At 31.9% G+C, this 27,763-nt stretch overlaps 1 protein-coding gene across 7 annotated transcripts in view; it reads right to left on the reverse strand.

Annotated features, from left to right (window-relative positions):
* LOC116430042 (uncharacterized) overlaps window positions 1-27,763 on the reverse strand; it is a 600,329-nt gene that overhangs the window by 120,322 nt on the left and 452,244 nt on the right. The window lies entirely within an intron of this gene.

Below are 27,763 nucleotides of genomic sequence, written 5' to 3' on the forward strand. Positions count from 1 at the left end.
AGTATTATAAAGATAGATTTTCAAACGTTTTAATTTTCTCGGTGAAAGAAACCTCAGAAAAATCTGAGAAATGCTGCTAAGAACTGGCATGTGCAGTTCATATTAAACTTCTGAAGCAATGAAACTGTTCGTCGAGTGGTTAGATCAAAAGAAGTACGTTAAGGTTTAAGAGTACTTAAAGATTTTGTTAATATTATCTAAAGAAGTCACAGAAAAATTATGTGACAGATAGAGTGGTTTTAACAATAACCTTTACAAAGGAACACAAGACCGTAAATAAAATCTTAAATGAATTTCAAATATACTTAAAACATTATATACAAAGTGAAACCTCAAGTATATCTCACTTTCTAGTAATCTTTCATAATTAGTTTGAGAAACGTTGTGAAAATTTGTATTTCCTTATTTTCTATTTAACGGAGCAGAGAACAATTTTGTTCCTTGTCTAATGAATTTCTGGTTGTCAAAATAATGTAAAATAACTGTCCTTTTTATTAATAGATACAATCTTTTGTATTTAATAAATTTACACATCAATCTATTATTACGACTTACATAAGAAGCATTACATAATAGGAATAAACAGGAACAAAATTTATTATTTTTATACAATAAACTTTTATTTTTATTATAATAAAAACTTTAATTATGATGGTACCATGATGTCTTTTCATACACCTTACACCCTACCTATTTAATATAAACATACAAACACTGATTAATCGAATCATGCGTGACAGCGGGTATTAAAATGTTAATTAGATATACCAATATGAAATAAGAACAATTGTGTAAGAATTTCGTCGAAGTATATCATGGAGGTGGCTTTCTTGAGATCTCACTGTTCGTTAATCAATTTTTTTTGCAGCATCAAATAATTTCGATAGTAACTGAAAGGTTTCTCAATCCATCGAAACACGGCGGACCTCATTTATTATTGATTATTGTTATAAATATTATTATTATCGATTAAATTTATTAATTTTTATTATTATTAATTATTATCGATTATAACTTATTATGTATTTAATTATTAGAAAATTCTGAAAAATCGCTAGAATATACGGGGTGCTCATTTTAACTAGAGCACCTAAATTATTTGCGTGATTATTGAAAGTAAGAAAAAATTGATTAAATAGAATATATACATGGTTTTGAGGCGAACATCTGATGATGATAAAAAAAACCTGCAAAGGTCATATTAACGGCTTTTCAAGGTCATCGTACTTTTTTACATATTAACACTTAGCGGACCAGAGGTATTTCAAGATACCGCCAGGTTCAAGTTATATAAAATACGGTTAGGTCATAAGGTCACAGTGTGCAGGTCATTGAACTCCTCTTGACACCGACTACCATATCGTATTATAAAAAAGACATGTTGTTAATATACAAAAGAAAAAAATACGATGACCTTGAAAAAACCGTTAAAATGACCTTTATGGGATCTGTGTTTATCACCATCACGTGCACACTTTAAATTCATGTATATCCTATTTAGTCAATTTTTTCTTACTTTCAATAATAGCGCAAACAATTTAGGTGCTCGAAATTTAAAATTAACACCCGGCATAAGGCGCTCAACAATTACGAATCGATCAGTCTGTAATCGTCCGTTACCGTGTGTTATTCTTCATTACTATGCCTATCATTGTGAAATTTATAATTTAATAAACCTGTGTAAGTTTATCGTCCTTCTGCGTACAACAGAAATTTTATTTGAAAAGTTCAGCTAAAATCTGCATATGTTTCATATGCTTTAGAAATGGGTATTTACGCGTTGCCCCAATGCTTACGGACAACGGTGCACATTGGAAGCTTTGCTAACATAAAGATAGAAAATTCTATGGGAGACGTTCAAGAAAAAAAAGCTGCCAAGTCTGGTGAAACACGGATCTATCTAGAGTGCTCCTTTCGAGGATATACCGTCTGTTCTGACGTCCATGCAGATGTTCCTTGTTGTAATCCAATAGTTCAGATCCTGGGTGACGTGTACGTACAGTAAAACCTATGATACGAACGGAATATGGGCAGGAGACACACATCGTGAGATCTTTGGGAATTCCGAGATTTATATCCGGTATCTACTCCTTTGCGTCGCAAATCGAATCGAATCTCGAATATTTTATCAAACGCAGCGTGGCAAGCGCATCTATTCTAGTGGAACAATGTTTAAACTAATAGAAATGTAAAGACTCATTGATCAAATGATCAAACTTGGAAATAAATAATGGTGAGAAATTATAGTGGAATAATTGAAAAATTAGTTCCTGATAAAATATTATAATAAAATAAATAAATACTTTATACTTGACGGAAGGTTTGTAACTTATTTCGGTGATCTTTTGAAAATAAAAATTAATAAATTAAAAATTATAACCGGATCGATAGTCTTTAAAAAATTGGTAAAGACAATTAATAAATTTATATTTATAATGTATTACGATAAAATTCATTGTTTATTTCAAAAAGATATGTAATTAAATCTCTATTTTATGAAATAACGAGATGTCTTAAGACCTAAATAGAATTTTGCATAATTTAGGATGATGATTTAACAAATTTGAACAATGTATTAGAGATAGCAAATTAAATAAAATTATATAGTGCATATGAAAATTGCCAACAAAACGTATAACTTGTGAATTATTAAGTAGTAATAATTTTGTGACATACAGAATCATCAAAGTATGGATCCACACCTCGTTACACATGTTTACAGACTAATTTATGAAATAATAAAATAAATAACTTTTCTTCCAACCAATGGTTGCAATACGCGATAAACAAAAGAAAATAATGGTAAATTGTATCAAAGCTCATATCTATAATATTTACAGTACAAGTTTAATTGAAATAATCTTGCGAATGAAATTTTATTTCAAAACCAGCCAATCTTAAATTTCAACAACTCCGATTAATAACGACTACTACTATAAACTGATATCATCAATATCATTATTAAACGTTACCTACAGTAGAATAATCGTAAAAGAATCAGGCAACCTAATTCCTCTAAAGTGTTGAGGATATCACCATCCATTCGCGGAATTGCGAGTTAACCGAGGCCTTATTACCCCGGGAAATTTCCATCGCGAAATGATATTTTTCCGGAAACAAAGAAATAACCGAGTGCCACGCTATAAAGGCTGTGATGATCAACAAACAGTCTCGGCCCAAAGAGACCCGGGAATGCCGCGGGATTCTGCGTGTCTGGAAAGTCGAACGAAAATAAACGAGAGTGGTTCGATGTAGGTTGAGGGAATGAGGTTAAGTTCTAGGATACCGGAATCCACGGCGGCGGAACAGAGCGAGTACAGACTCCCAGCGAAATTTATGCCTCAGACTTCGGTAAAATTTATGCGTCAGACCGCGATGAAATTTACCCTTCAAACGGAATAACGTCTGATACCGTGGAAGGGACGATTGAAAAGCGGTCCATCTTTCGAGGACCTTTAATCTTTCACGACCGACTATTTATTATGGAATACGATTACTTTACATTCGCGGCCGGGCCATTCGGGGAATGATCGAAAAATGTATCCGGCTCGGTCATAAATATTAGCTATCGGGGAAAAGTTTGCGCGGCTTTTATAGCGTCCACTTCAAACAATGATAAATTTCGGAAAATATTAGAACGCCCGGGAATGTACGTATAACAGGGCCATTTGTTGTACATTACGCTTGAAATTCTGTAACCGCGCTCGAAATAAATTTATTTAATCGAAATGAAACACATCGCTGTTCGCGTGCCCCTTTTCACGTGTGACGTAAGCTTTCGGGGATAGCGCTATGAAAACAGGATCAATTCATTTTTTTGGAACCATTGTACCGTGGTCTTCGTTACGAAAGATTTTCCATTGAAAAATGAGGTTATTATATAAAGAGAATGTTGGATGATTTGTTTAAGACTTTGATCTCCGTTTGATTCACTTTGAACAGGTTGCGATATGACAATTTGAATTTAATGAAATGGCTGTTTAATATGTAACATATTATATAGCAATTTGGTGCAATATTTTATCGCAGTGCGAATCGTATGTAGATAAAATATATATGAATTGATTTATTTAGTGATATTGCAATTAATTTCACTTTATCTTATATTCATATCATTATTCCTAATGAAACAACATGTTCTGCCGACAATATGAAAATTACAGTTTCTCGAAAATGCTTCACCATAATAATCATAATGATAGCAATAATAATAGTAATAATGCTTGAAAAGATGGGTAACAATTCATATTCAACAGTTTATTATGATAGCATTATACAAGGATAATGTGCATTATAGTATAATATACTCCGTAGCTTCATATATTTGAATTAAACGTGATTGAATCTGTATATGATATGCGAAACATTAAACGAGACTGTCGGTGGTCTTATACTATTTCTGATGTTTGATCAGAAGTTGAGGGTATAATTAAAACAGCGTATTGTGTCATAATAAAACAATATATTATTAGGAAAATCGAAAATAATTTCGTTCATTCTGATATCCGAGTTTAATTTGTAAATTTTGTTAAAAGCCAATTTAAAAAATGGATCAGAAGATGGAGAACTGTTCTAAAAGAAGAAGAGAATTATATTAAGTTGGCCAAAAGTCTTATCAAATTCTTCAAGGAAGTTCGAAAACAAATTCACTACGTCAAATTAATCTTCATTGAACTTTGTTGCATATTTCATTCGAAAACTTTTTATTGCCTTTCAGTTTGCCTGTTTGCAATATTCGTTCCTACATTACAATATAAATAGCACATTGAAAAGCAAAACAAGATTTTTTGATCAACCGAATATTTTCGATTAATTTTTAACGAAATTAATTTAGACAGAAATAAAATTTGGATTAATATTTAAAAATTAATGTAAAATAATAAAGCTCTTCGTTGAGGCTAAAAATAAGGTTTAGATTTCGACTGAAAGTTTGATGGAAAGTGCGCCATAGAAAAACAGTCACATAAAAAAAGATAAACTTTTACCAACGACAGCAACGCTTTATAATGAATCCGAAATACGCGTCGCGGAACACAATAAAAAGCAAAAGAAGCAAGCAATAAAACGATCGCTGAATCTCGTCCAGCTGCCATGTATAATCGCGTCGCCAGTCTTAAACAGCGTGTCTCCATTAAAATTTCATTCCGCGTCGTAACTATACAATTCCGCTACAATTTTTTCTCCATACGCCGGTCGCAAAAAACTTTCCACCGCTCCACTTGCCAACAATTCGCAAATCGCGGAAGGAAAACCTGTAACTACAGAACTAGTCCCATCTCGGGCGCAAACGAGTAAATAACGAGTAAACAACTCGTTCCTCGAGTTTGCGCGTCCCGACGTTGCTTGCAAATTGATATAGCCATTGCAGCGCAATTGCGATTAACATACGAAAACACTCGAAGATGAAGACGAAATGGTTTGCAAAACGAGAGTCAATAATTCCGTGATTATTATGCATACTTCGTAACAATAATCTCTCGCGAGGAAACTTTCCCGAGGCAGAAGCGAACCGATAAGTAATTATTTGGACGCGAATCATCCCTGCGTTCCTCGTTAAAAACTTCCGAGGAATTTCAACGGGGATAACAAGCAATTTCCTCGTTTGTACACTTTTTATTTTGATAAACCGGCGGGAAACATAAATCTCGTTATACGTGTACAAAAGGGAGGCGGCCGGTCTTTTCCCTTCTTTTCCACTCGAAGCGCGGAGAAAGTGGAACGATCATTGATTACCGGTTAATCCGAACTTTCGTGACGAAACCGAGAACTTCCGATGGGATCGGATTGAAAGTTTTTCGAAAATACACCGACCGGGGGATGCACTCCCTCGGAGTTCATAATTGGACCACCACTTGCCCCGAAGGAATCGTCTTAGCGGTTTGGTCGAAGAATCGGGACTTTTAACACGTTGACTGGTATGATAGCCACTGCTCACTGGAAATTGATTCTTCAGTTGCTTGGGGGTCACTGGTGAACTCCAACTAAATTAAATTAATGTGATTTGTTCGTAAACTTTTCGGTGTTAACACTAGAACAACCGCACCGTTCAAAATGACAACTATTAGTTTTATTTCGCGATTATCGATATCTTAAAGGTGTTAAATATTCGAAATGATTTGAAAAATAAGTAGTTTCAATTCAATTGTTAGAATTTTTATAAGGATTACATATTAATCGTGTTGAATGCTTGATTGTTATAGTGTTAATGAGATAAGATAAAATGAAATGGAAAACGCAACTCAACGAAAGAGTAGAAAAATTTTATTTAAGTTCAACGTTTGAAATAAATAAAAAATATTACTTCTTTTTTAATTTGCTGTATTATGTGGACTTTGTTCTTTGAAAGTTATGGTGATGCGATAATCCATGTGTTAATATCGGTGTCTAAAATAAGTGATTTAAAAATAAATCTACAATAATAAAATCATAAATCGACAACTTTGAACTGCAACTTGATTTGCGACAATAAAATTATAAAATTTAACATTTAATATTAAATTTTATATGATGTATCACTATAGAATATATTGAAACAAAATAGCTTTGTTCTTTAATATAAGTGTTATTTCTCTTTAAGTTAATTCGAAAAAATGGCATCTGTATCTCATTAAAAAGGAACGAATATTTTTAATGAAAAACTTTCAAGTACAAAGGGTTAAAGTTAATTTATTGTGCACATTAAAATAAATAAACTCTGCTAAAATTCTGTTTGTAACAAATATAATATTACTATCATTTAACAAAAAGGAGTCATGGAGTCTTTGAGAGTTCAGCTCAGTAATTAAGAGTTAACTCTTTACGGAGGAGAATTCTTTAAACTTCTAAAATCCTTTTGCATAAAACTCTGAATAATGCATTGTAGTTTTAAATGTTAGAAAAGAAGGAAACCACATATTAACATATTCGCGACCACTGATGGGAATTCACGCTTTTTCAAATTCTATTCTTTCAAAATATTTTATTATTTTACTCATTTTCATTTGCGATTTCCTTAACGTAAAGTTCTTCATTTCAAACAACAAATTGTTAAAAGATCAATATTTCAAAACAAATTGTCTAATTCTCATCCTTATTTTAACGCCAGAAATTCCCAGCAATTAGCTTAAGATTTTCTCCATTTTTATCGGCAAAGAGTAGTAGAAAATCAAAAAATTTGTCGGTCGTAAATATATTAAATTCTTGTTACTCGAATAATAAGATTATTCAGTTGCAGTTTTCGAGTACAAATATTAAAGCTCAAAGTCGTTATTACGGCGATATTCGACCACAAAGTGTTAAAGGGAGATCATAAGTAGCAATATAGGTAATCAAAGATTTTTCTCACGAATCCGAGTTGCTCGTAACGAGCTCTTCGGTACGCGGTCGGGTAATTTTCCACCGAAGCTTCGGCCACGCAGAGATAGAGTGCGAGAGAGAAAGAGAGGGAGAGGGAGAAGGAGAAAGAGAGAAGTTTCGGGGGTTGATGCTTGTTATCGGATTAAAGGGCGAGGCAAAGCGCGTCGCGCCGATATGGACTTGTCACGCCGGCTATATACGTATTATCTGGGAAAAGCGCAGCGGTCGGGTCGCCAGTCTGGAAACTGGACGAGAATAAACTGGATAGCCGTGAAATGGATCGCGGCAACAGGGTTAAGTTTTCGGTTGCACCCGGATTTCAGCCTGCACAGGACACCAAACGAAAAATGACGTTTATGAAAGGAACCCCCCCAATGAAAATGTGATTTTGTCACGGGGATGTGTAATTACCATTCCGCTCGAATAATGCACAATGTTTTTGAACGGTAACAAACTGTTTCATCCTGATATTTTTGGTGATTATTTAACAGTGAACACCATTTTGATTTATGCTATGTTGATGTGAAGATTTTAACGTTTTTTGTATGTGGTTAACGAAACTGAATCTGTTTTCAAACTATTATAACCTGTATAAATGACATTTTTTTCTTTGTTTTTACTTACAAGGCAAATTATCGAGCCTGGAAATTCAAAAAATTATGAAACTTTGTGCGTAAGTAGAGTAAGTCAAGCTTAATACAGTACACTTTTATTTCGTGCTGAATTTCACTTTTAAGGGGTGAAAGCACCTTGAAAAAAATGCAAATTTTTCTTTCCCGTAGATTATCAGGAGAATGGTAAGAGATGGCCAAAATGAGTTGCAAGAAAAAATACATTGCTCTTTTGTGCCTATGAAATTGTAAAATAAAATTTTTCAAAAGGGGTTGGTAACGGGAGTATTTTGAAAAATTTTATATATTTATATTTCACGTTATGATTGTGAGTGAACTGTACGAATATAATGTAATATTTAGATTCACTGGTCAAAAAAAGAATTAGTTGCGAAAGCTAATACGAAAATAATTATATAATATTGTGTTTGCAAATAAATATACTTCGTATGATGAAGAAATAGTTACTCGCCAATTTTATTTACATCAATTTTACCTTAACACAATTTTATTCGTTAGTTTTGCCTTTTATTCGAATAAAATTTTGCCCAACACAGACTTGCAGGAAAATAAATAATACGTGCTCGCAAACTAGAACTGTTTTATTCTCCTTTGAATATATCAACGAACCTGAAACAGAAATCGCGAGGTGATAGTGTATACGTGAAATTTCATTTCGTTTTCTGAACACCTATTTGCATTTCGAGTTGTATGAAGGTACTGTTGCGTATACAAGGCGTTCACGGAGCGTTTCCTCTGGTACACAGGAAAAATAAAAACAAAAGTATAACACAAAAGTAGTAAATTGAAACACCAAGACAAATGTCCGAACAAGAGCGAGGTCTAATGAAAATCAGCTACTGTTACCCGCAAAATGGTTCAATGAAAAAAACGAAACGTTGCAAACGTACAGTAGAAACGTTACTATCGGAAGACGCTTTTTGAAAACAAAAACTTCTAAGTTTTCTTGTATTTTTATACCTTCCCATACAATGACGAGTGAAACTCGTGATTATTTCTAAAGTGATTTAACAAAAAGTTTTTTGCGTTCCTTCCAAATTGTTGACAGTAAAAAATTACACGAGCTTAGTAGTGCAAGTAAATAATACGTCAAGGGGTTGCAAAAAATCCATGATATTTAACCTACTATTTTCTCCATGGTACATTTCCTTCGAATCATTAAGTAAATAGAATTCTACCAAACATTTTGATTATTTATTTTATTTCTGATATTGTATGGAGCTTACTATATCGCGTAATCAAGCATGTATTGATACATGTAATTTATAGAGTACCCATATAAAGATATGTAACATTTCATTTAGAAAATGAAAGCATACCTTCGTTTCTAATGAAATATTGCACACATTCAAAATGAATATGTATTATACCTATTGAAACTGTTAACATTAAATTTGTAAAACTTATTTACAAAACTAAATACATATCAAAGTTATATGTATAAGAGAAAATATTACATATAACTTTGATGCATTAAAGGAATAAAAGAAGGTGCGTATGAACATATGCCCTGCTTTTTTTACTTTGAATAACAGTACTGTATATTATATTATATTAAATTGAATTAAATTAATCTATAGAATTATATATGCCATTATATTCTGTAATATCTCATTTTTATTATTATGTTAGCAATCAGAATACAATATTCTATGAGCTAATTACGTGACTTGAGTACTGTCTACAGCATCAATTATAGCATGGTAAGTACCCTTCCACTGAAGAGTCCACTTTAACCATCAATTAATTTCGCCGGCCAATAGGTAATGAATACGAGAAAAGAAGCACCGACAGAGAGAAACCGCGCGTTTCAGTAAAATAGATCGAAGCAAACGAGTATAAGGTAGAAGAAAGAACACGGGTGCCAGGGAAAAGGTGATCCGGAATGGGGTTGCAAGCACAAGGTTAAGAGATATCGAAAATGTTGCAGCGGTAGAGAATAGGACACGCTTTGAATACCAGATTGAACGAACGGAGCGAAAAAATCGAACGGAACGAAAATCGCGAGGTTCGCCGAAACGCCCACCCCAACGGCGGAGAATTTAACATTCAAATCTCGAGACCACGGTATGTACGTGATAAATCTGGACACTGTATATTTCAAACCCGAATAGGGAAATATCGACCGGATAAATACTTGTTGTGTTCTATAGGACGAGACTGGCGAAGAATTAATAATGCATTCTATAATAAATGACAAGCGCAATCGATAGAATGAATATACAGGTTGTAAGATTTTAACACATAAATGCGGTTATTACTGGTTTTCTTGTTTCGCTGTGACTAATATTTTAAAAGCATTGAATATTTGAAATGATTTTAAAAATAATGGTATCAGTAGTCGACCATTTTTCCGGAAAATCTGAAAAATAAGGTTTTTAAAGGTAATAATCTCAGGGTCTGTCTATTTAATAAAGGAGCAAGCGTTTACTATAATAATAATTCACCCAGACAATTTTTCTTAATTGTTCAACTACTCGTGCTTTTACCTTAAATAGTTGCACTTGAATTCTCTTATTGAATTGTCATATAAACGAGTTTGAGCATGTTCAGTATTTCTTTGTTATTATTAGTTTTACATATAATAAACAGTAAAAGTAACAGTACTGTTTATAATTATTATTATGCTATTGTGTTGCATTATTGTAGTAAACATAAGGAAATCTAGGAAGAACGATTGTATTATCAACAAAATTTTATTTCACTTTTCTTATGAAGAATCCCCCTTATTTATGTAGTAGAGTAAGGGTAAATTGATAACAATTACTTAATCCTTATGTGTTTTCCTGTAGACAAGTAATCAGAATTTCATGGAATGTATTTAATTAAATAAAACATTATACCTACAGTTACACTTTCGCTAATCATTCAGTTTTCTGGGAATATTACTTCGGCAATTACTTGTTTGCTATATAAGTGATTGTTTTTTATATGTTGTCTGAGGATTGTTATCCTCAACAACATCAAAATCACATGTACATCCATTGCTCGTAAAAATAACTTCGTTTTTAACATTCTGACACGAACACCGATATCAAACACCGCAAAAGCCACGCTTACTCTATTTCGTACTATTCTTTTGCTCTGTATCTTCACTGGAACTTCTCGCACGATATCCACAAAACCAATCTTCTTTATATATCTGTTTCTGTAGTTTTCTCAAGTACCTCGATACGAAACAAATACCCAGTAAAAGAAAAAAAGCGCAAATACTCCAGGAAAGGAAGAAAAAATAAAAATTGTTTCACTTTTTATAAACATGAACAATACTGACGCTTATGTGCATTTTTAACGTCCAATTTATTTTCAAGTCGTATTTAATATATGAATACATAATCGTCCAAAATTATTATATAACATAAATTTAATTAAGTGAAATTAATTTAATGTAATATACAAATTATAATAATAAAAAAAAATACATAAGAAATGTTCGTCTCGCACAGAAATACCGTTTTCGTTCGCTGTATTAATTCAGAGAGACAAATCTTTTGTCACAACATAAATTGAATCAACGTTATTATCCAATATACAGGAAAAAGGAAATGAGACAATTTATGTATGTGCTTAACGAAGCGGTTAATAAGGAGTTAACATGAGAAGGCTCCTATACCATCGAGTCAGAAGTTGTGATGAAAATTTTCAACCGAATTCGACGAATGTAAATGTTATTTTTTTCTTTTTCATATAAATGAAATATTACTTATATTATAAATCTTTAACCTTTAGGATAAACGTAGGCACAGAATAAGCAGTAAACTTTTTTTATTTTCCTACTAAATCGTTAACGATAAAATAGTTTTATCACGTTTCAGCACGTTTGTGAAAGAAATCACAGGGCAAGAGGTTAAACTAATGAATACGGTCAATTCGTTAATTTAATAATACGATTTGCACCAAGTGCACTTTTCACTTTGTTCCACACTCTCTAACAGTATGTTTTTGTAGTTCGTAAATGATAATGAAGAAATAAAAAAGTATTGCAATTTGTTAGCTTGCAAATGAAACAGAAGTTCTTACAGAGTTTTTTTTTGGTTTCGATGAAAATAAAGATTAAACACTGAAATTTTCCAAGCAAATGATTACATAATAGTTGCATTCCAGTATTACTGGAACGAATGGTTTCGTTGCTATGGAATCTCCAATACCTTTGCAAAAACGAGTTCTCGTTGCACGGTAATCGGTAGGACGCAGCAGTAGTAGCAGCAAAATTAAAAGGGAAGTTTAATTGGTGGAATTAACATTTGAATTTAAAAAGTGAAACTTTCTTGGAACTTAGATGGCGGAGTTGAGAAGGCGCTTAAAGGCAGATGGGAGTCTTTCGAATGGTGGCAGGAGAATAATTTGGGAAATGCTGAAAGATGTGAAACCATAAGAATTATTACTTTTAATCTTATTGAAAATATTTAAATGTTTATTCTTTGGTATCTCTTATTTCAATTTGAATATGGTTCGACGTCTTTGATATCTCTGAATAACATATTAATATTATTCCAAGGTAAGATCAATTCTAATATCAATGCCAACCCTAGATCTCTATATCAATATATTCTTTTCAATAATATTTTTTTATATTATATAAAAATTAGAATAAGGATACGAACCTTGTCATTTCTTTTTCAATGATCTAGGGCGATCTACGATTAAAAAAGAATACATTTTTATGGTATGGTAGAAGTCTTATTTTTTCAGATAATTTTTTGGTACCAGATTGTCGTTGTAATATTTCTTTAGGATTTTTAAAATCTCTATTCGTTGAGTATTCGAGTAGTATTCGCTGAAATATCTTATACTTCGAGTCATTGATTTATAACTGTACAACAGATGTTTCGAAAATGTATATTTTTAAGGAATAAGAATAAAGATTTAATATTTGAGAATTTGCTACGCCACTTAAAGATATTAAAACTCTATTTCTTTATTTTGAAATTTTCGTAAAATTCATACAATTTGTATATTCACTTAAATGACGTATGCACAAACGTAATGCATATTCCATGTATATTTCATGTATACATCAAAATTGAAATCGACGTTCGTTTGTTAATTGCGTAATTTGCCTAACGTATTGTCAGCGTAACGCACCGTAGCCAATAGTGCCCAACATATTTCGCTCATGTATTGCATGTTTCCAGTATATCTTGTGTATTTTATGCATATTTATAGCACTTATACGTTTCTCGCATATTTACGTATTATATGCTGATATATTCAACGTGCATAAATATTCGCACTTTATTTAGAATATAAACAACGCACGTTGTAAATAATGGTATCCTCAACATCAGCTTCGGGTAGATATTTCCTTACTAAGAAATAATCGTAAATTCTCCAGAAAATCTTTAGCTTGGCATGAAAAATATACTCATAGAAGTTTTACCAAGTTTGTTGAAATTTCATACAAAATTTCAATTAGGAATAAGCTAAATAATAATAGGAAAGAAAGATTAAATACAGAATTTACAGTTGATGTTCCCAATTGAATTACGAGAAGCTAAGAAAATTCATGATATTAGAAACCTATCATTAGGAAAAATAGACTCTACATCTTTTAATTTAATCAATTACAACTCTATTTAAAATATAAACATTTTGGGATTTTCTATTTTTGCTCTAAAGACGGAAAAGTCATCAAAAGCGAATATTTCAAGAATTCTAAAAGATGTGATTTTTTTCGTCAGCATATAATGAATTTAGTTGCAAAATTTAGTTTGTATACGTAATATTTCGAACATTCAATTTTCTCGAAAAAGACGATTGATATACACAAAATATAACAATGCATTCTTACAATATGTACGATAAAACGAAGAATGTTTTAAATAAACTTTATATAAATGATTTATTCTTATAATTATACAGCTAATATTAATTTAATAAGTTATGCTTAAAGAAGGAAATATTTTAAACAGAATACATTTCATTTTTAACCTTTTTAAGCTTTTGGCTTTTTGAATACTTCTAACAATATGTTATAAGAATGGATGATTTTAGAACGAGAAACCTAGAATTCGGAATTTACAGAAAATTTCGAAGTACAATTTGCCAATTCGCTGGAAGAGAATTCTATGACCAAGCATTCTGTTGTAATAACGCGGTCCCTGGTATGAATGCTAACCAAATTGCTGTTTGTTAGTCGAAAGATACGACAGTAATTAATGTGCGAGCGCTGCAATATTGTCCCACACTTTGACACATTCAGGACAAGTTGCCATTCCTTTCATCGTTTTTCTTTGAAAGATATCGTGGTAAAATCGCCAGAGTAGTGTAGTCAAATCTAGTTATATACCTCGGTTGTCATATTGCTTCTGTAAACACCGCCAAAAATTATTTTTTCACTTTTCCATCGAAATGAAAATTGAAATTATTTTTATAGAAACAGCAAAGTATAATTTTGAAGATGTTTTTATTGTACATATGCCCAAATTAATTTTTCAATTTGTATATATTTTATTTCCTGTAACGCTTTAATGTACGTTAGAAGTTATTAGGTTATGCCATAAATAATATTCTTATATTTCTATTATTTACAAAAATTAAAATAAGTAAAACTTTTCTTAATCTAATATATATTCTTCTTCATCAACTACATATAGTTTTTTATTATTTAAATTGGATTAAGAAACCCTCTCTCTGTTTGTGTGTGCGTGCGCGCACGCGTGTGTGTGTGTGTTTACAAATGTTACGTTTCACTTTTCACTTTAAATGGCATTATAAATACGTTGTATTCATCCAGCTAAGGAAAGAAGCAATACAGATTTACCGTTTCCAGTTTAACCACTCGCACAAACTTCAAAATTTATACCATTAGTGAATCGAAGAAACTTTCCCCAACATCAGAATATTAAAATAGAACGCTTCAACACATATTCCGCAGCAGTCAAGTAAAATCACAAATTTCTAGTCTAGTTGTTAATAAACATCCAAATATTGAGAAAATTCTCGAGTGAAACCACCGTAAGGGAGCAAACTCCCAAGTTCTGTGAAATCTAAATACTAATTACAATGCAAACTGTGAAATACGCAAATACCATTGTCAGACCGGAAGTGAAGCGTTCGGAAGTTCGCGGTATGAAGCTATGACTCCGCCGCGAAAAGCCAACACGAGCAGCAACACTCTGGACTTATAAAACACCGTATAAACAAGCGAACAGAGAGAGAAACAGATCAATAAGGTTAAAGGAATTCTCGCCGGAGATTTTTGGTTAAGTTCATGCTCATAGCAAATACATTTCCAAAGGATATAGAGCGCTGCGGTCGCGAATATCGGAATTCACAATACACGTACAGCTAGGTGAACCAAAGTAACCACAAGAGTGCTTTGAAATGGGTTGCGGGGAACAAGGTTGAGTTCTACGATATCAGAATATACGGCCGAGTAACGGGATAAAATATTATACGTGCCACGGTGAAAGAAGTTCTATGCATTTAGACTCAGTTCCAGGTTCAATAATTTTTCCTTTAAATTGTTCGAGATGGAAAGTGTTCGTGGTGAACATTGATTTTCCGCTTAGATACTCTCTCACGCGTTTCTGTTTTGTGTTCAGGGAGACCACTGTTGGGTAACAAGCAATTAATATCTGTTGCAATTGATGAATCAATTCGAAAAAAGTAATTTGTCGAATTAACCACTTGTCTTGTGATTTCTTTCACAGTAATTTTCTTTCATTTGTAATAAGAATAAGTAAATAATATTTAGATTTGCCTAATTCGATTGACAATATTCGTCGTGAAGCTGAGACGATATTATAAGAGAAAGGGTTAATTGCAACTAAATGCAGTTGTGACAGTTTTTAGTTGTTGAAGCTGCAATTAACTTTGCAATTATTTTAATTACGATTGTTACATACAGATCTGGAAATAAAAAAATATGCTTCCAAACTATGACTTCCTTATCATCAAACTAATTAATGCAAATAATTTTATATGCTATTATAATGAATTTATTAAAATCTCTTCAACATCTCAGTGAAATGTTTGAGAAGCCGGTTGTTTGTTATATACAAATAAATAAATAATAGTACACAATTATGTTTAATCCTCCTCCTTTATCCTCCTTCACAATTAATTGTAGCGATTAACTGGAATCATAATTATCAACTAACCATTATTAATTGCCAAATACAATTAACAACAGACAATGAAAACAATAGCACAGTTAAGTGCAACTACAATTACAGTCGCGATTTACTTGTTAATTGTTAATGTAATTAATTTTTGACTCGGCACATAATCATATTTAAATTATTGTATTTAAATCTTAAGTTGACAACCAAAATGTCTACATTTATCTATATTTTACTGTGTATTACAATTCTTCCGCATAATTTTTTTAGTTTCAAAGAATAAACCAAGGTAAAAATACTTAAAAATGGACATTCAAAGCAATTTTGTTAAATTTTCACGAGAACAGAACAAAATTACGTACAAAAAAATTTCAAAATGGCTACACTTATTTATGAAAACACATTTTTACATTTTAGTAATATATTCGTATGTGTTCCTATGCAGACAAATAATATGTTAACAGAATTCACACAATTTACGAAATTAGCTACATTCAATTACGAGTATTTTACTGATTTATTTGCAATGTTGCAATTAGATTGCATGTAATAACAGTATTAAAAACTGCAATATTTTTTTAAGGTTACGAATAAATTTGGAAAGTGGGGCACTGAAGTGCAGTTAAATTAAATAATACTTATGTAGTTTTGGAATGATGTGAATTAAATGTGTTTAATAGTGAATTAGATTAAACGAAATTCTGGCAATTCTATTCACACACCATAAGACGTATGATTTGTTTTCTTTTTTTCAGTGAAATCTTAAATCGCTGTTCAAAGGAACGGTGAAGGGTTCATTTATCAAATTAAGCTATTACAACTTTTTAAATCTGGAAAAATCTGTATATCATGCGGTAGGGGACAGTCTTGGAAGTATGAAAACTGTTTCACCTTTGACTTTAAGATACTAAGAAAGTCACATAGAAAAAACTTAGTTTCGAACTTCAGGAAATGTTTTATTCATATTCAAATGGCCATTTTAAATTAACGCGTAGATTTCTTGTGAAGAAATCACGGAAATTTACGTTGACCTACTTAAGTCCGCCTGTCACATGTAAGGTGTCGTAGTCGAATAATCATAATGATCCACCATTTATTAAGGTGTAACGTAAATAGGTTTGGTCAGACTAACTTCTTTTTATTATTATTTTCTTAGCAGCGATATACGTATTTAATGCTTTTTATTAACTACCATTATTCGCATTTGCAATGAAATATAATTTAACTTCGGATATTGGGTAATTATTTTCAAAACACAATGTAATCCTAATTGACTTCGATTTCTCTACACTTGTGTATAAAAATGAATATTTGTACAGAGATTTATTTATCTTAATTAATTTATTAAGTATTATACATTCCTATAATTAAAAAATATATTTATACTCACAACCGAATATATTTATATTAAAATTTAATAATTGAATGTCTCAAATATCCAGTCTCTAATACTGAAGCTATCATTTCCCAGCAATTCTTTACAATTTTTATTATTTGATCATCGCATAAATAATGCGGTAGATGTATATTTCTTTCATTTTTTAAAATTAAGATAAAACTGTTTTTAATCGAAAATATATTCTCCTTCATTGTCTACAAATTATTTATCAATACACCTGTTAATCTAATTACAATGTATCGATAGATAATCTGTAGATAACGAAAGAGAAAATATTTTAGATCAAAAATAGTTTTACCTTAACCGTTAAACAGTTTGAATTTTACCTGTTTTTCGGTTGCATAAGAACAAAACTTTTTTAAATCTAATTATAAAGTATTGTTTACCTTAATGTTTATAAATAAAAGAAATATAAAGAAACCGCGTTTATTTATAAACTGACTCAATAGAAAATACCTACATGATTTAACTACTTCCGGTGTCTTCACCTATTATATACAGATATGTACACTAAATTTCGTTTATTAATCATTTTGTATAAAGTGGTAGATTTCAAAACAATCTGGAATATGTAATCTAAGAAGACTATCGACGTGTATAATATGTCGTTGGCAATTTTGGAAGGAAAACATCACGACGTGCGTAGCACATCTTTCCAGCGCAGGTGGTTAAGTCTATATATCAGGTCTACCGGAAAGTTTTATCCGATAATGTCATCTTAAGTTTTCAAAGTTGAGTGATTCTACAGAATCCATCTAGAATTTGTGAATCCACAAATTACCGTCACGCTGGAAAGAGGTCATTAGTAACGATGGAAATTGTATAGTTCAGTAAATGTCAATAAACCCATTGAAAATGTATTATTTTCCCTTAGGTCAAAATCGGAAAGAACTTTCCGGTAGACCTAATATGTTTCACCACTATTTTCTTGCTCGAACTGTAAACACATATCGTTTCTCACGAACTAATAAAAAGAATGGTAACATTTCGAATCTTCGTTCTCCTCCGCAAGTACCGCGCCAGTTCAGTTATTACTTATTCCACCGACGACGTACTATCGAATGAATGAACGTGGGGAACAATGGACCAAGTTGGGCGGGATAGGTTTTCGGAAGTTCCCCTATAACAGCCAAGTATTCGGTATAAATATTTGACGAACGTTCGTTATACCGGGCAAGTTCTATTTAAACTCGAACGCGACACGTTCCATCTTTCGTCATGGGACGAGCTGCGCTGGAGAAACGGGGACCTTCCTTGGCAACGGAAATTTCCATTTGAGAATATCATGGTTCTTGCTACATATTTGAGTATTTGAGCAGACGGAGACTGTTCGAGACTTTTGGGTAATGTTTGATCGCTGCACCGGCTACGGAATATTTTCCGGTCTCGCCGTGATTTTAGCAGGGACAAATCGTCTCTCGGCGGTGTTTGAAATAATAGCGTCTATTGGTTGTTGATCAAATATCCGCGATTGTGACTAAAATACCTGACGTTCGAATTTTATCACAAAACAAGGAATTTCTTGCATTCTAATTTCTTATTATCTCCATGGTGCATAGGACAAATTAAAAAATGTATTGTTAGATTGAATGTTAGTATGTTTTAAGAGTGGAAATGCACAAAATGCATTATAAATATTTGTAAATATTTTGTCACGAAGTTATAAGTAGATTGTGGGTTTTTATTGAAATTTACTTTTAGAGAAATTAGAATTCAGTAAGATCATTTAAGAAATAAGTAATTGCGCAGATTATAGTTTTTATAGAAGAAATAAGAGGAAAATTGTGAATGTACTGCTTTAGCTCAGTTCAGCAAGAGCGTAAGCTGCAATTTTTACGAGAGACGTTCCATCGAGAAACATTTCTTCGAGATAACAATAACATACCGGAGAAACGTGATCCGATCGAACGATACGAAATTACACGGTACGATCTAAATAACATGTTCGGAATAGCGAGAAAAATTCGGTTAAACAGAATTTCTGACTCTACTCAATGCAATATCTTCTCCTATGAAATTATGGGAGAATTGAATGCAATAATAATAACGTAATAATAATCAATCGCTGACAAATATACTAATTATGTTCTATGTGAAATCTCATTCATTTGCAGTTAATTAAATTTCTTTTAAGATGATTGCAATAATATTCCCAAATTTCAAGTGAATTATTCTATCTTTGTATCGAATATTGAGTTTTCATTCATGTGAGAGAAATTTCATTAATAAATTAAGGGAAACTACATTTGTCGTTATGTAATTAAGTACATTGAACATAGTATCTAATTATAGAATATCCATTTTGATGGAAGGAACTTGTTTAAAGTAAAAAGATATTTTAGATAAAATGACACAGTAGAACTGTGTATAGTTAGATTTCTGAGGTAATTGAGGTCTTATCGTAAACTCATACGTAGTACCTTAGTAATACCCTAGTACAGATTCTACTGTATTAACATTAACGCATTTTAGTTTTATTTCGCAATGATTGATATCTTAAAAGCCTTAAATATCCTAAATGATTTGAAAAATAAATACACGAGAAACTGTCATAATGAAAGAAAAATAAAAAAAGAAAGAAACTGTCATATGCACCAGCCCCGTTTTGACAGAACTACTTACAATTTACTACATATCTCTCTTACTTTTATAAAGAGAAGCTTTTAAGAAAATTAATTAAATAAGTCTAATTAATGTTAATGAACAAAGCTATAGTTATACTTCTTTATAGGCGGTTGCCTAAATGTTAAGTTTCTTCATTTACCAAACATATCTCTTGTAGTAATTCATGCAACTATTATATATTTAATTATTCGCAAGAAAGAATTGTCTTTCTAAAGAATATTAACTAAACTTTTTAAACAGTAATTAATAATATCCCATTGGTCTGATATTTTGTTGATAAATGAATACTTGTGTACGTCTAAAATTGAAATATATTTTTTCTAAAAACATTATCTGCTATCGATAAATATTAATTTATATTATCCGTGGCATTGATATCAGTACACACTATCTCTACGTACACGCAGAGATCCTAATCCAGCCGACAGCGTATGCAGTTCGCAGTTAGACGTTCCTCTGAGTGCGAAACGTAAAAACAATGTCCCGATCTCGAACGAGGGAATAACGAAATAAGAATTCGATCGTAAATTACCGTAACGATCGTCCTTATAGCGACTGGATGATACGTCGCTCCGAGGATGCGAAGGAAGCACCGTGAATTGGCTTCGGTTCAAGCTGAAACACGAAACCGACGCGGCGAAAAATGCACGGGATACCGACACCGAAATCGTTGGTAAACGCGTTACCCCGCTTGGAAGAACGAGCACGACTCTCGGGATGAAAATCGAGCTTTCCTTTTTCTCCTGTCTGCAGCCGTATCTCAGCCGGGCGAACGACCACACGAACGAGTTTCTCTCTCCGCGTTTGGCTTGAAATATCCTCTAATTTCTGCTGATTAGCAACCTTCAATCGGAAATGCCCATCTCATTAGGGGAAACGAATTATATAATGTTACGTACTAAATCCGTTGACCAGAGATTTGTGGATTAATTTCGATTAAACCTGTACATTCGGTATTTTATTAGCCGTCCTCTCTGCGTCGCAACGTTTTCTTATGGTGTGCACGGTTTTTGGTGCTAGATTTACGAAAGCCACTTCCATGAATATTAAATTTCACAAATGTTATTCGGTCAAGGCTTATGTCTATTTTGACTGGTGGTATTATAAGAATGTGTTTTAATTTATTATTTTTGAACCTCTAATTTCAAGGTTTTCAGGCTGCTTTAGTGACTCTGATTCAATGTTATACATCTGTGTTTCTTTACGCTACGAAAAATGTTAGAGGTACTAATTATTTTGTTCGAGGAGACGCATATTATGCTACAAATAATATAATTTTTCCCTTAACACTTTAGAGTTAGGTGAGTTTAAAATTGTCTCATTTTTTTTTGACAATTATCATGCAGATCGAGTTTTTTGTTTCTTTAAAATTGCGTGCCTCTAAAGGTTAATAAAATATTGTAGTAATTTGAGGTCTATATCAGAGGTTTAGTGAGCAGAAACAGTAAAATTACTATGGAAATAAGAAGTACGTTTATTGTGATACAGTTTAACCCTTAGCACTCCAGGTTATTTTGTAATTTATCAGCAACTGCAACTAATTTTTATAGTACTCCTAGCGAAAATGAGAAATGTTATAACATGTCTTCGATCTTTTATTTTCCTTCTCAGTGGAAAATTTGGATGTTTGGAAAATCGAATAATTTTAGGGTAGTTTGTTTAAGATTCATTGAAATATTTAATATTAACTGTGACTGAGAGCAAGCACGGCTATCGCCAGCGATGGGACACTTAATTTATGGTTCACCATCGGGCCACGTGATTTAAGCACTTCTCAAAAACAGTCCCGTAGCGCGCTAGGCGCTCGAAACGAATCTCCTATTACGACTTCGGAGAGATCGTCTCTTAATACCACAAATATTTTACAAGATTTCAATAATGAGGTAATCGCATTGTAATAGAGTTAGTGGAGACACCCTGTATATGATTTAACACCCATTTCTTTAGGAACACTAAATTAAAGTGTACAACAAATGTTCCTAAATCTAGTGTTAATGCTTTGTGTTCTGAAAATATGTAGATGTACAAGGTGTTCTGTAATTGATGGTGCAATTATGAAATAGACAATACAAATTGAAAAAATTGGAGGGTAGAAATTAAAAGTGAAACGAAATTTTGATCAGTAATTTGCTTCGATACAAGTAATTGACTTGAAAAGCTTGTTTGATATAAACACATAATACTTTTAATATGTCATACTAATTTATTGATTCGATTTTTATACAATGAGTGCAGTTACAAGTATGGGATAAAAAATTTGTTTTTATAGAATAGTAGCGTACATATGCAAAATTCGAAAATTTTACATTGCGTTTGCGAAAAAATGGGTTGAAATAAATTAATAACTAAATAATAAATAAGAATTAATCGACACGAGTAATTTTAAGACTGGTTCACCGGAATAAATATTAATTTGTTTCAATTTGTGTGTATTCGGATATTTGGTTCCATATAATTGGTATTAATGAGAAATATACTGTTTGCGCATTATGAATGCATCGGATAAAGTTATTACCGATGATAATTTATTGTTCTTTCATTGGAAAATTAAATTTCTCATTTAAAAATTAAAGTCGGAAAATTTCGTGGAAAGTGTTCGTTTGTTGAAATTGCTAAAATCATCCAATGCAATAAGTATAGTGTTGGGTAATTCCAAAAATAATACGGTTTATTTGTATTTATTTCAATTTTTCAACTTAAAATAAACAGAGCTTCTTTTAATGTATATATTCTCCTTCATTATCTATAGATCATTTTTAAAACTTATAATGAATGAAATAAGATAATAATATTAAATATCCTAATTTGAAAAACAAAAGAAATATTTTTAAAAATTGCATTATATAAGGTATACTTGAATGCATACGTATATCATTTGAATCATAATTGCAACAGCTACAATTTATATAAATTTAAAAATTATAAAAACAAACAAACAGTCTACAGAACAAACAGTTAATTCCACGATGAAAAAAAGTCCAGTATTTCAAAGAACAGATCGCATTTACCGACCAAATCGCAATAACTCGTAAGGAAATCGTAAATTCCTCGATAGAAAAGGAAAAACGAGAACTTATGTTTACTTTGGTACCGACAAGTTCGGACTTTAGGGTAAAAGTTTTACATTATGAACCTATAATTCTGACTTTATCGGCATTCGGGAGAAGTAAACTCGGAGTGGAATCAAAATCCAACGTTTTTCTCGCAATGAGTTCTATCGTAATCGTGAACTTTGCTGGGGGAATCGGGTAAAACCACTTTGCAACCGTCTAACTTCGGGCTCAACCGCGCGCATATTCGAAGTACACGACAGGATAACGTGCTCGTAAATGGCTGATGTCCTTATCGATTTATCAAGGATCCTCCTTAGATGACACAAAGGAAGCTAAAGCTGACTATGTACGTCGTGTAAGTTCATTTTTCAACGTTGTCCTTTTTCTCTAAATTCAGAGGCCATACTTCCAAATACAAGTAAAGAACGGATCTTTATGCAAAACCACAAGTTTCTAAAGTAATTCATGAAAGCAGGAATCAAATACATTCCTTAGCTTTTTCGCTACAATGCATGAGATATCTCGGTTCCACGATGTCGAAGAAACGATGATATGGACGAGATACCTCGTGCATCTTTATTATTGATATGAAGTGTTTTATTTGAAAATATGACACAGATAATCGACTTTTAAGACATGTCATCGTTGGTGAAAGGTGCTTAAAGATGATAAGTATAAAATACTCCACGTTTTACATAGTAAGAGTTTTTATCGTTTATTTTATATGGAATACTTGAAAGGATGGTGAAGTGTATAATGCGATGGAATAATTTTTACAAAAATATCTGGGATCCTTCTGCCCAGCCATTGTTTTTGCAAAATATACATTCTATCATTGAATGACATTTTTTCTGTGGTGGTATTTTTGTATATTAGATCTTCTACGTCGATTCCAATGATCTCTCTTGCAATACTCAAATGATATTCGTACTCTAATATAAAGATAATGTCGATAGACGAGCTATTTGACGCAGTGGAAATATTTTGCGATTCTCCTATAGTGTTTACAGTTCTTGTCATCCATCAGACTTTAATTGTGTAAAAATAAAAACTCAAATTCTGTAAAATATCGAGTATTTTATATTTATCATCTTTAAGTATCTTCTACCAACGATGTCATACCTTAAAAATCGATGACTTGTATCGAATTTTTAAATAAAACACTTCATATCAATAATAAAGGTACACGAGATATCTCGTGTATTGTAGCGAAAGGATTAACACTAATTGTATCGGGAACTGGTAAAATGACCGAACTTAAAATTCTGCGTTTCCTTTCGTTCATTTAAATTATATCATACGGACTTATATTGTCCGATTAATTAGTTTTTCAATTTTTGTCTTGCTTTTTGTTTCTGTTACCAGTAAAAGAATGTATCATCCAACTTGTTTACCTTTACTTTGTGGCCAGTTATTTGACTGGTTACGGTAGGAAAAATGTACGGTTAACGTTAAGAATTTTTATACATTAAAAATAAAACAATGTTTCCACATTTCTTTCAAAATTTGGTGTACTTTACATTAATGGCAGTCACATTTGTCACAAATCACCGAGGTTTAATCCTTTGCGGACGAATGTCGACACTTTGCTGAGATCAAACTTTCATGTTTGTAATATTAAGTTGCAAACAAATGATTCAAATACTCAAACAGTAAGAAACCAGTACATAATTTCCTTATTCTATATTATTTAGGCATTCGATGTGTGATTTGGTAGAATTTACAAAAGGTTTTGTATACTTTAGAGAATCTTCGTCCGCAAAGGGTTAATTATAAAGTGATCTATATTATTACCCAGTATATCTTTCTAAATTTTGTAACTGTCACTTTATTAACGTATTCGCACCGGGAAACAAGTTTTCATTTTGCAACAGGTATTCGCTTTGCTGATGAATTCTTAGATAACGGGATTGTAAATGACAAAAATAATTATTGCATGTTTCATACTCATACGTTGGAATATTTTTGTATCATTAAAATACACCGTTTTATAGGACAGTTTAGCAAAAATTTCCCGATGCGAATATGTTAACAGATAAATGTACATTACTTAAAATCAAAAATAAAATTGAAATTGGGTTTCCTTGGCTCACTTCGAATTATTAAATTTCTTTATTATCTTTACATTACTGTATTTGCTATATACATATTTGTAGTCGATCAATGTGAATATATAAATTGCAAATATTCCTCTTCATTTTTCCCGAATTTCCAAAAAGGTGGAGTTGAAAAGCCAAAATCAATGTCTCTTCTTGTTCATAACGCGAAATCGTTACAAATAACCGGTAATTCTCGAAATTCAGTTATAGCAACATGAGCGCATGCTGCGAAAACTGATGATCGAAGCGCGATAGGATTGCATTAACGAGATCAAATAACAATTTCAAGTAGATGATCGTTATACGGCTACAGTATTTGGAAAATTGAACAAGGTATTCTTTTTGGTCGCGTGTGATCAATTTCCATCCGAATATAAAACATATACGCTCATTGTTCCTAGCTATGAAATTCTCGATTCTCCGAGGAAAACTGTAATTGACTGTGACGCGAGGAATTGGATCAGCAATACGAATTGATCGACAGACTAATGATATTCTTCTGCTGTTGAAAAATTAATTTCGAGCTTCGAAATTTCACTGCTACAAAACGGAAAGCCTTTCTACTATCAATTGCTCTGATATGAAAAATAGAATCCATCTAAAGCTATTTTCTCGATTTAATGTGGCACATGTAATACACGTGCAATTTGTTATTTTATTCTGGATTATTCATGCAGTGGTCTAAAATGCGAAGGTGTTTTAATATTTAGACTATCACGTGAATTTTCAGCGTTTTGTATAATATCATTTATTTTTTTGTAATAAAGACAAATGGTATTAGAAATAATTATTAATGATTTAGTATCGTACTTCTTATGTTACGTATAATACCACTTATTTTTTCGTAACAAAAAGAAATGGTAGTAGAAATAATTATTAATTATTTAGTGTTTATCATAGTTTTTATGTTATGTTATTATTTAATTATTTACGTTACTAAATATTTTTATTCGATATCACCCTTTCCATTGCAATTATTTTGAAGCTATTTAGAAACTCTGGTCACTGTTGAATACATGGTAGTCAATATGTCAACTAGTTTTAACTTTCTCATTTTACAATTGTTAAAATTACAAAGGTGTTTCTGTTTGAAATATTTAAAGGAATTAACGTTTTCATTTATATAATACGATGAATGCTGCAAGAAAACTCAGGAAAACGTATTCTCATAATTTTTTCAAGCAATTATTTAGAAATATTTTTAAATACTCGGCAGCCCCGTAGCGTTGAATAGAATTTATCAGAAGTTTTCGATTTTAATTACATTTATCTTGCATTATAGTCTTTTCCTTTTTATATCCTGATTAATTAATATTTTCTTGCTCGAATTTTTAGCTTGCACATGGACAACAGGATCTGAAATTCGCTTGGTAAAGACTTGTACAGCGTTCGCTGGCCGTGGCCACACCACTCAGGACCGACAACGTAATTATGGAGAGTAGAGAACATGATTCCACGATTACTTCATTGGTTGGTGGTTCATGTTCATTTTGTTCTTGCTCGCTGGCTTGTCGCTGAGTCGAACAGAACTGACTTAAACAGGATCATTCGTAATTGCAATCCATAATACAAGAAATTTCACGAGACATTAGATACTTCGGAAAATATTGAAAATTTCTTAGTTAGATGTTTCAGTTGAATAACTAAAAGGTCAATTTAAATATCTAAGTTTATTTTTTGCATAGATATTTACAGTTACATATTCAAGATTTTAATTAACCCTTTGCCATACAATATCGTGTTAGACTCGCGAGGAATATCTCAAATTGAAATTAACAAAAATCAATAAATTTCAATTGTCTCCAAATTAAATATTATATTTCTATCAACTATTGTTATCTCACTATCTATGAAATATTATACTGCAAAGTAAACGTGGATATAGAAGAAAGTAAATAGCACTTGTAACGTGCTATTTGTATTCTCATTCTATTAGTGTTAAAATTTTCGATTCAAAAGATAAATTCTTTAATCTAATGCACTCCGAATGTCATTCAATAAATTAAAATAAGACGATACTTGAGGTTTCTAATCTTGCGAAACACCGTTTCGGTAGGATCTCCGGAAACACAATTGGTTCATTCGTTACTTTATAATTAAGCGTACATTGTACACAGTGAACATTTATTAAGCGAACAAAGTTCGGACAACTATCGGCTTAAAGTTTCGAACATCGGATATGTTCTATCGGGCTGGTCTGCTCACTCGCCAACGAGAAGACCGAAGTAAAGCTTCTCTGTACTGTTGGATAACGTTCTGATATGGTAGCGTTGAAGATGCGAGTATAAGGAGCCCCCTCCCCCCAGTGGAGCTATAGAGAAAGAACACTTCACTGTGTTCTTGGTCCACTATATAAGTACATGCAACGATATTTAATACAGTATATTATATCAGACCTGAACATTCGAAGTAGAGTCATTGAGGAATCTCAGTACATATCTTTTTTATTAATGAATTATCATGGTGTGTATTTTAGAATAGAAAATCAGTTCATGTACTTACAATAAATTTATAAATATTTATCAGTAAAATTAATACAGAAAATATTACGTAT

The sequence above is a fragment of the Nomia melanderi genome, chromosome 1 (genome assembly GCF_051020985.1).
Source record: "Nomia melanderi isolate GNS246 chromosome 1, iyNomMela1, whole genome shotgun sequence".
NCBI lineage: Eukaryota > Metazoa > Arthropoda > Insecta > Hymenoptera > Halictidae > Nomia > Nomia melanderi.